We start from the raw sequence: 8,548 nt of genomic DNA on the forward strand, positions 1-8,548 counted from the left end.
TTGCCCGTCAACTAAAACACTTTGCACTTCCGGGGTCCGTATCCCTCTATTCCCATCCTATTCATGTATTTGTCAAGCTGCCTCTTAAACACTACTATCGTACCTGCTTCCACCACCTCCTCTGGCAGCGAATTCCAGACACTCACTACCATCTGCGTAAAAAACTTGCCCCACACATCTCCTCTATAGTTTTCTCCTCTCACCTTAAATCTATGTCCCCTAGTAATTGACTCTTCCACCCTGGGAAAAAGCTTCTGACTATCTACTCTGTCCATGCCACTCATAATTTTGTAAACTTCTATCAAGTCACCCCTCAATCTCCGTCGCTCTAGTGAGAACAATCCGAGTTTCTCCAACCTCTCCTCATAGCTAATAACCTCCAGACCAGGCAGCATCCTGGTAAACCTCCTCGGCACCCTCTCCAACGCCTCCATATCCTTCTGGTAATGTGGCGACCAGGATTGCACGCAATATTTCAAGTGTGGCCTAACCAAGGTTCTATACAGCTGCAGCATGACTTCCCAGCTTTTATACTCAATACCCCTGCCGATGAAGGCAAGCATGCCATATGCCTTCCTGACTACCTTATCCACCTGTGTTGCCACTTTCAGTGACCTGTGGACCCGTACACCCAGATCCCTCTGCCCGTCGATGCACTTAAGGGTTCTGCCATTTACTGTATAATTCCTACCTGTATTAGACTTTCCAAAATGCATTACCTCGCATTTGTCCGGATTAAACTCCATCTGCCATTTCCCCGCCCAAGTCTCGAATCGATCTATATCCCATTGTATCCTTTGACAATCCTCTTCATTATCTGCAACTCCTCCAACCTTAGTGTCGTCTGCAAACTTACTAATTAACCCAGTTACACTTTCCTCCAAATCATTTATGTATACTACAAACAGCAAAGGTCCTTTTATTTTTTATTATTTTATTAAAAATCAAATAGCAAGATCTTCCTTTGCACCACTTTTTTACTATTCACATTGCTTACTAGATTGGGCATTGAATTAATTGTCCTGGGTTCAATTTTTCATGAGGATCTTCCTAACTCATACTTGTGAGTTATGGGTCTTGTTTGGTCTGTTGGCCTACATGTAGACTGTTTGTCTAACAGCTGTTGTTATAATCTGAGCCCCAGTCCTGTAATGTGACCTTGTCGTAATGTTGGTGGGAGATCATGGAACGCCTAGAGAGACTAAATAAATGGAGCTCATCAATTATCTGTTATACAACCTGTGAAATATTTTTCTGTCAGCTTGTCATTCTCTTGCATTTTGATGTTCACACCTTTATGTAGAAGCAGATGTTTCTGATTTGTTTCTACAGACCTTAGCCCATTTTTATTGCCCCAGTTATACAATCTTATGTTCATTTTGTGATAGTTGTACCATTAGATTTAGAGTTCACTGTTTTACAGTTGACAGTACACTGCTGGGTAATTGGTATCACTAAAAGTTTCCTTGGATATTGTAGAGAGGCATCTAACAGCATTGGCTGTTAAAATTGTTTAAAATATATATTTTTTAAAGTAATTGACACATGAGCAAAATAAATTGATTACATACTGGGTATTGATCATTTGCAGCATGATCTGCAGTGAGCCACACATGACTCACCTTTGTACATAATCCACCATCTCCCATCTTTGACCTTCTATTCAGTCACTGAGCAGAAGGAAGAAGAATGGAGACAGCTGCAGGAAGAGAAGGTTGATCATCAGGGTGTACCCCCTAGTGGAAGGGGGGTGTTTGGAGGGCAAGCAAAGTGGTGTTGTTAATCCTATCCCCACACTGCACCTTGAGGGTGCTGATGTGCTGGGTATAAAATAAAACCTCACCTCATACCTGGCTCCAAATCTGAGCCCATCTGGTTCTGTGCAAGGTATGCCATTTCCCTTTCACAAGCATCCACCAGAATCACAGAATCACACAGTGCAGAAGAGGCCCTTCGGCCCATCAAGCCTGCACCGATACATGAGAAATGGTCAAATGGGCCTACCTACCTAATCCCACTTACCAGCACTTGGCCCATAGCCTTGAATGTTATGATGTGCCAAGTGCTCATCCAGGTACTTTTTAAAGGACATGAGGCAACCCGCCTCCACCACCCTCCCAGGCAGTGCATTCCAGACCGTCACCACCCTCTGGGTAAAAAGGTTTTTCCTCACATCTCCCCACTAAACCTTTTGCGCCCCCCCCCCGCCCCCTTGAACTTGTGTCCCCTCATGACTGACCCTTCAACTAAGGGGAACAGCTGCTCCCTATCCACCCTGTCCATGCCCCTCATAATCTTCTACACCTCGATCAGGTCGCCCCTCAGTCTTCTCTGCTCCAACGAAAACAACCCAAGTCTATCCAACCTCTCTTCATAACTTAAATGTTTCATCCCAGGCAACATCCTGGTGAATCTCCTCTGCACCCCCTCCAGTGCAATCACATCCTTCCTATAATGTGGCGACCAGAACTGCACACAATACTCCAGCTGTGGCCTCACCAAGGTTCTGTACAACTCCAACATGGCCTCCCTACTTTTGTAATCTATGCCTCGATTGATAAAGGCAAGTGTCCCATATGCCTTTTTCACCACCCCACTAACATGCCCCTCCGCCTTCAGAGATCTATGGACACACATGCCAAGGTCCCTTTGTTCCTCAGAACTTCCTAGTGTCATGCCGTTCATTGAATACTTCCTTGTCAAATTACTGCTTCCAAAATGTATCACCTCACACTTTTCAGTGTTAAATTCCATCTGCCACTTTTCTGCCCATTTGACCATCCCGTCTATATCTTCCTGTAGCCCAAGACACTCAACCTTACTGTTAACCACCCGGCCTATCTTTGTGTCATCCGCAAACTTACTAATCCTACCCCCCACATAGTCATCTATGTCGTTTATATAAATGACAAATAATAGCACAGATCCCTGTGGAACGCCGCTGGACACTGGCTTCCAGTCACTAAAGCATCCTTCTGTCACCACCCTCTGTCTCCTACAACTAAGCCAATTTTGAATCCACTTTATCAAATTACCCTGTATCCCATGTGCATTTGCCTTCTTTATAAATCTCCCATGTGAGACCTTGTCAAAGGCTTTGCTGAAATCCATATAAACTACATCAACTATACTACCCTCATCTACACACTTGGTCACCTCCTCAAAATATTCAATCAAATTTGTTAGGCATGACCTCCCTCTGACAAAGCCATGCTGACTATCTCTGATCAAACCTTGCCTCTCCAAGTGGAGATAGATTCTCTCCTTCAGAATTTTCTCCAATAGTTTCCCTACCACTGACGTGAGACTCACTGGTCTCTAGTTCCCTGGCTTATGTCTACAACCCTTCTTAAATAGCGGAACCACATTAGCTGTTCTCCAGTCCTCTGGCACCTCCCCCACTTTCTGAGTCTGACCTGTCAGGGGGTGCAGGATCACTGGAAAGTGCCCTTCCTGTTCCTGTAAGATGGGGTAGACATCGGATTCAGCTTGACTAGGAGGAAGACTTCAGGAGTCAAAAAATGAGAAAGAGCTTGATTGCAGAGCATGGCAAGTACCTGTCAGATATTGGATCTGTGACCCAAAAGATTAAGATTGGGCAGAATCTTGATGATATTGGGCAGGATGTGGATAATCTTTGTCAGTTTCTTTAAGGTGCAGTTGAATTGTACATGCCAGGTATAGCTGCAGTGTAGTTTCTGCCTGCTTGCCCATCACCAACAGCGCACCCCCCCACCCCTCCCAACAAACCCAGTAGTGAGGTACTTGTTTCCACCACAAACACAAGCAAGGACCACGAATATTCTCCTGCTGAGGATGATCCACCAGTGGCAGCCGGTAGCTGCCCCTCCATAAGATGCAGCTGCCAGTACTCACAGCACACTTTCTACCCAGGCCCTATCAGGACAGAATCAGGGGGCAGCTCCCAAACTCCCTGATTCTGATTGACAGGGGCCAAGTCCTTGGCACAGGATGGATTGATCACCGGGAGGAATAGGGTGACCCTCATGTGCCTCTCAGTCAATCTCACTCACCGCTGACTCTCAAACATGCCTTTGATGGTGAAAGTTTTGCAAATAGTTTGATAAATTTGTTGTGATTGTTCTTGCTATATTGTTGCCGTTGCATTATGTATTTGTATTGATTGCCCTTTTTAATTGTTACTCTTTTAATTGTGTTATTATTGTTGCTGCTGTTGTTAATCATTTCATGAGAAATCATTTGCAACATTTTGGAAATTTGAAATTTTTGAATAATAATTTGAACACCCTTACGTTTACAACTGTTTTTGAGGAGAAATCTAGAACGGCTTTTAAATTGACTGGCTACCATAAATTTTGCTTATACTGTGACAGTAAAAGTTCTACCGTTTGGCTTTTAATGTTATGCTTGCCTGTCTTTCATTTTGTGTGTTGTCCTGGGGTTGGGGGAGGGGTAGAGGCATTTTGTACATAATATGAATCACACCTTTTGGCAGTGTACATGTGTCATTTCTAATCAGCTTAAACTATCTGCAGAGAGCTTAATTTGTATTTGCAAAGGAAATCCAACAATTTCTTGACTTTTACTGCTTGTCAAAGGACAGGGTGTTGGTGTTTTTGCAAGGCTAACAGTGGAGTGGCACAGATTGCCAGCAATCTGTGATGATTCCCAACTCTTGGCCTATCTCTTCCTCCCCACAAATATTTGGATTCTTTATGCACTACTAACAGTGGGGCCTTTAACTCGCCATCATTTTGTCCGCAAATTCTGGCCTGAAAGGCGAAGAACAGTCAACTTGACAAGGTACCACACCGTGCCCAACACTGACAGGGTCATTTCCCTCAGCACCACTGGAGTGGAAGCCCAGAGGGATTTGTTTCCTTCCCAGTTGTAATGTGCTGAGATCAGCTGCAGCATTCAAACTCCAATCAACTAACTCAGCACAGCCTGAGGAATAAAACGTGGAAGCTTCCCTCCTAAAAGCTTCAAACTATGCTGAACCGCACCTCTATCCACTATAAACATTCCTACTTGACATGCTGTTCCTTTTTACCTTACGTATTCTTTCATATTCTGTCTGCCGTATTTTGCTATTATAATTATATGCTTTTCATATTTTACCATGTTTTATTACCTTGCAATGTTCAGCCAACTGTCCTTGTCCCTAATATGGATTGGGACCTTCCTTGATAGATCCATGGGGCATGGTGAATAGTCACCTTTTAAACTCTGGCTTACACCCTAAATTGCTTGTCCAAAATGAAGCTAATCCCTTCCTTGCAGATGAACTTTTCCACTGGATGATGTCATGGTTTGTGAAACGAACAGATTATGTGAGGAACGTGGCTGAGATTCAACTCATAACATCGGCAGTAAAACAGTCAACTTAAAGTAGGATCATGTATAAATCTGTCAAATTAGAAATTGCATATTTGATATTTTAAAGCTCTCAACATTACAATTATAAGAATCTGTTATTTGCCAGAATTGGGAAGGCTTTCTGTTAGTAAAGGAGGCTGTGAATTTACTTTCAAAGATTAATTTCATCATAGCAAACAGATGAGCAGGTTTCATATCACCATATGTAATGAATTTTAATACTGTTATTACAGAACATACAGCTGTAATTGTTTTGGCATTTTAAGCCTCATGAATACGATTCCGGAATGAAGAAAAGTGGGTAACAGTTCTTTTTTTTACTTTCAGTAACATCAGAAGAACAACTCTAGCCGTCATCTGAGAAACCCTTTAGAAATACCTTTATTTGGTCTGTGAGTTTGCAACATATGAAATGTCGACATATTTAATTGAAGAAACTGCCCAGAGCCTGGGGGATATATTCTGTGAAAATAAAAAAAATATTTTTTAGGAATCAGGAAAAGGCCCATTAGGTCAATTAAATTACGTCTTTTTTGATAAATCTCAACCTCGTCCAGCCTCACTATAGGGGAAGATCACCTCTATGAAGTAACAAAATCATCAACCCATTTATAAAGAATGAATTTATAATTTAGTTACACATAGCATACAGAGGAAATCTTCCCCATTAATTTCTGCCTCCTGCTCTTAGAAATGGATCTGATTGTGTCTTAAGCCTTAGATAGTATTTGCTTCAATGGCCTGATGGCCTCATGGTAAATGCACTGGATTCTTGGGGAGCCTGGTATAGACTCTAATGGGTTTGTGCTTTCTCCAGTTGATGTCTCCTTTCCACTGGGCAGGTGATGAAGGTGTTTCACAGATCAAACATGGAATTCTTCACATGCTTTACAGAGGTATCAATTCCAGAGTAGTGCGGAGTATCCAGTTGAAGTTTAATGCCATAGTAAATTTTCAAAACTATGAGAAGACTTGCCCCAGTCATTGTGGTTGACATACATCAGCTCACAACAGAAGCCAAACCTCGGTTACTGCTTCTCAGGGAAGTGGAAATGGTGAAAACAGGTGTCCTTTGACGTATGTAGATAGGAATGGCATGCACTCTAAAGATGAATCTTTGGGTATTGATGGCAGTGAACATACTATCTGAGTGTCTTTGGGCCTCATTATGTTGTCCTTCTCAGCCAATTCATGCAATCTATGGGAACTGTCAAACTGATTTCCACCACTCCACCAACCTTGTATTACAGGCCTGCTTTGCATTCGGACCCCTATTTTATATGGATAAGGTGAACACTGAGGTAGATCCACATGTGGAGTTGTGAAATTTGGAAATGTTAAGAACTTGTGAATGGAATGCTAATGATGACTGTGCATGAAATAAATTCTCATCCTTGTTTTCAAAATCCTCCACGACTTTGCCCCTCCCCATCTCTGTAATCTGCTGCAACCCCATAACCTTCTAAGATATCCGTGCTGCACAAATTCTGGCTTCTTGAGCATTCCCAGTTATAATTGCTCTACCATTGGTGGCTGTGCCTTTAGTTGCCTAGGCCGTAAGCTTTAGAATTCCTTCTTTACACAGCTCCACCTCTCTACCTCACATTCCTCCTTTAAGCCATTTCTTATAATCTACTACTTTGACCAAGCTTTTGGCCATCTCCCTATGTGGCTTGGTGTCACATTTTGTTTTACAATGCTCCTATGAAGTGCCTTGGGATGTTTCATTACACCAAAGGTACCAAATAAATGTAAGTTGTTGTTGTCACTGAGCATAGCCTGATTTCAACCCTTGAAGACATGCATGACAATGTGCACCTAATTTGACGTCACACACAGCTACCATGTCATCCCTTCTCTCAGCTGAAAACTTAGAAACTAGGGCTTTTAGCTCTCCTCATGTGTTATTATCTCAGTCCTCTTTATGCTGATTAGCCTTTGAGCTATGTCCTCTCCTCCGACTGTCATGTCCCTTCTTTATTGAATACCTCTATTGTTTCCTCCTCAGATCTGTCATTGTGCATTTCTCAGTCTATGGCTCATGATTCACTTTTCTCTCAATTGCGTCTTCCTCTCCATGCCATTTCTTCATTGTCCATTGTCTGCTGCAATGACCTTTGCCCCAGAAGAATGTTAAGAATGTTTGAAAAGGGCTTCTGAGAGTTTGCATCAATTGTAAAGGGATCAATTGTAATGTTCTTGGATAAGAGATATTGGTCCATGTGACCTGGGAGCCCTTGACCTGGAAGCAGTACCAACAGGAAGGAAGTTAAGACCAGAGGCCATGTGGCTGGCAGACACAAAGGAGAGCTGCAGATACAAATGAGAGCTGGAGGCAGAAGGTGATCAGCACATGGATGCAGACACAAAGAAGTGCTGCAGCAGGACACAGTTATCAAACTCCTCATGTGTTTAGGGGCAAGTAAGCTTTCTACAAAAAAGTCATTTTTCTGTTTGACAGTAAGAAGAAAAATAAAATTGCAGAAACTCTTGGGAAAGCGGTGTACAAACAAGCTAAAAGGAACTGAATCCTAAATGTGATGCGAATAGCTCAAGCATGAGAAAGAGCTGAGAGCTTGTCTTAGAGGGCCAGATGGTGAATGGGTATTGTTGGTTAGCCAGTTGAAAAGGAACTCTGGAAAGCTATGCCATCAAGACAGGCATGATCCGAGTGATAGAGGGTTCGTGGACATGTATCTTGACAGTATTAACCACATGCGGGGATCTCAGGTGGAATATAGCTGCTGGTGAATGCGGCACAAAGATTAAATCAATTGAGTGTGAAAGTGAAATATCATAAGTTACCAAGCTGGAAAGACTGTGAGATTGCACATAGTGCCACATTAATACGGGGAACGATGCAGGTGCATAAGACATATCATTGTTATATCAACTATTTAAAGTAAAATTTACCTTTTTATTTGAAGTATCATTTGCCTGTTAATTCATGTGTAATTTGCGTTGGTTCTGATTTGTGTTAAAGTAAAAGCTACAAGTGAAATCTTGTTGGTAATTTCTTCATTTAGGAGTCATTTGGTTATTTTGGTTTATGGTCTTCCCTTGGGGATTATAACAATTCTCTTCTATCATTGTTTCTTCTCTGCGCCCTGTCATGAGACTACTAACTGCTTCGCTGCGAGAGGACTCAATGTTTCTTACTCAATTTTTTTTACTTCTTCTTTGTGCT

This window comes from Cetorhinus maximus, chromosome 16 (assembly GCF_964194155.1).
Source record: "Cetorhinus maximus chromosome 16, sCetMax3.hap1.1, whole genome shotgun sequence".
In the NCBI taxonomy this organism is placed as follows: Eukaryota; Metazoa; Chordata; class Chondrichthyes; order Lamniformes; family Cetorhinidae; genus Cetorhinus; species Cetorhinus maximus.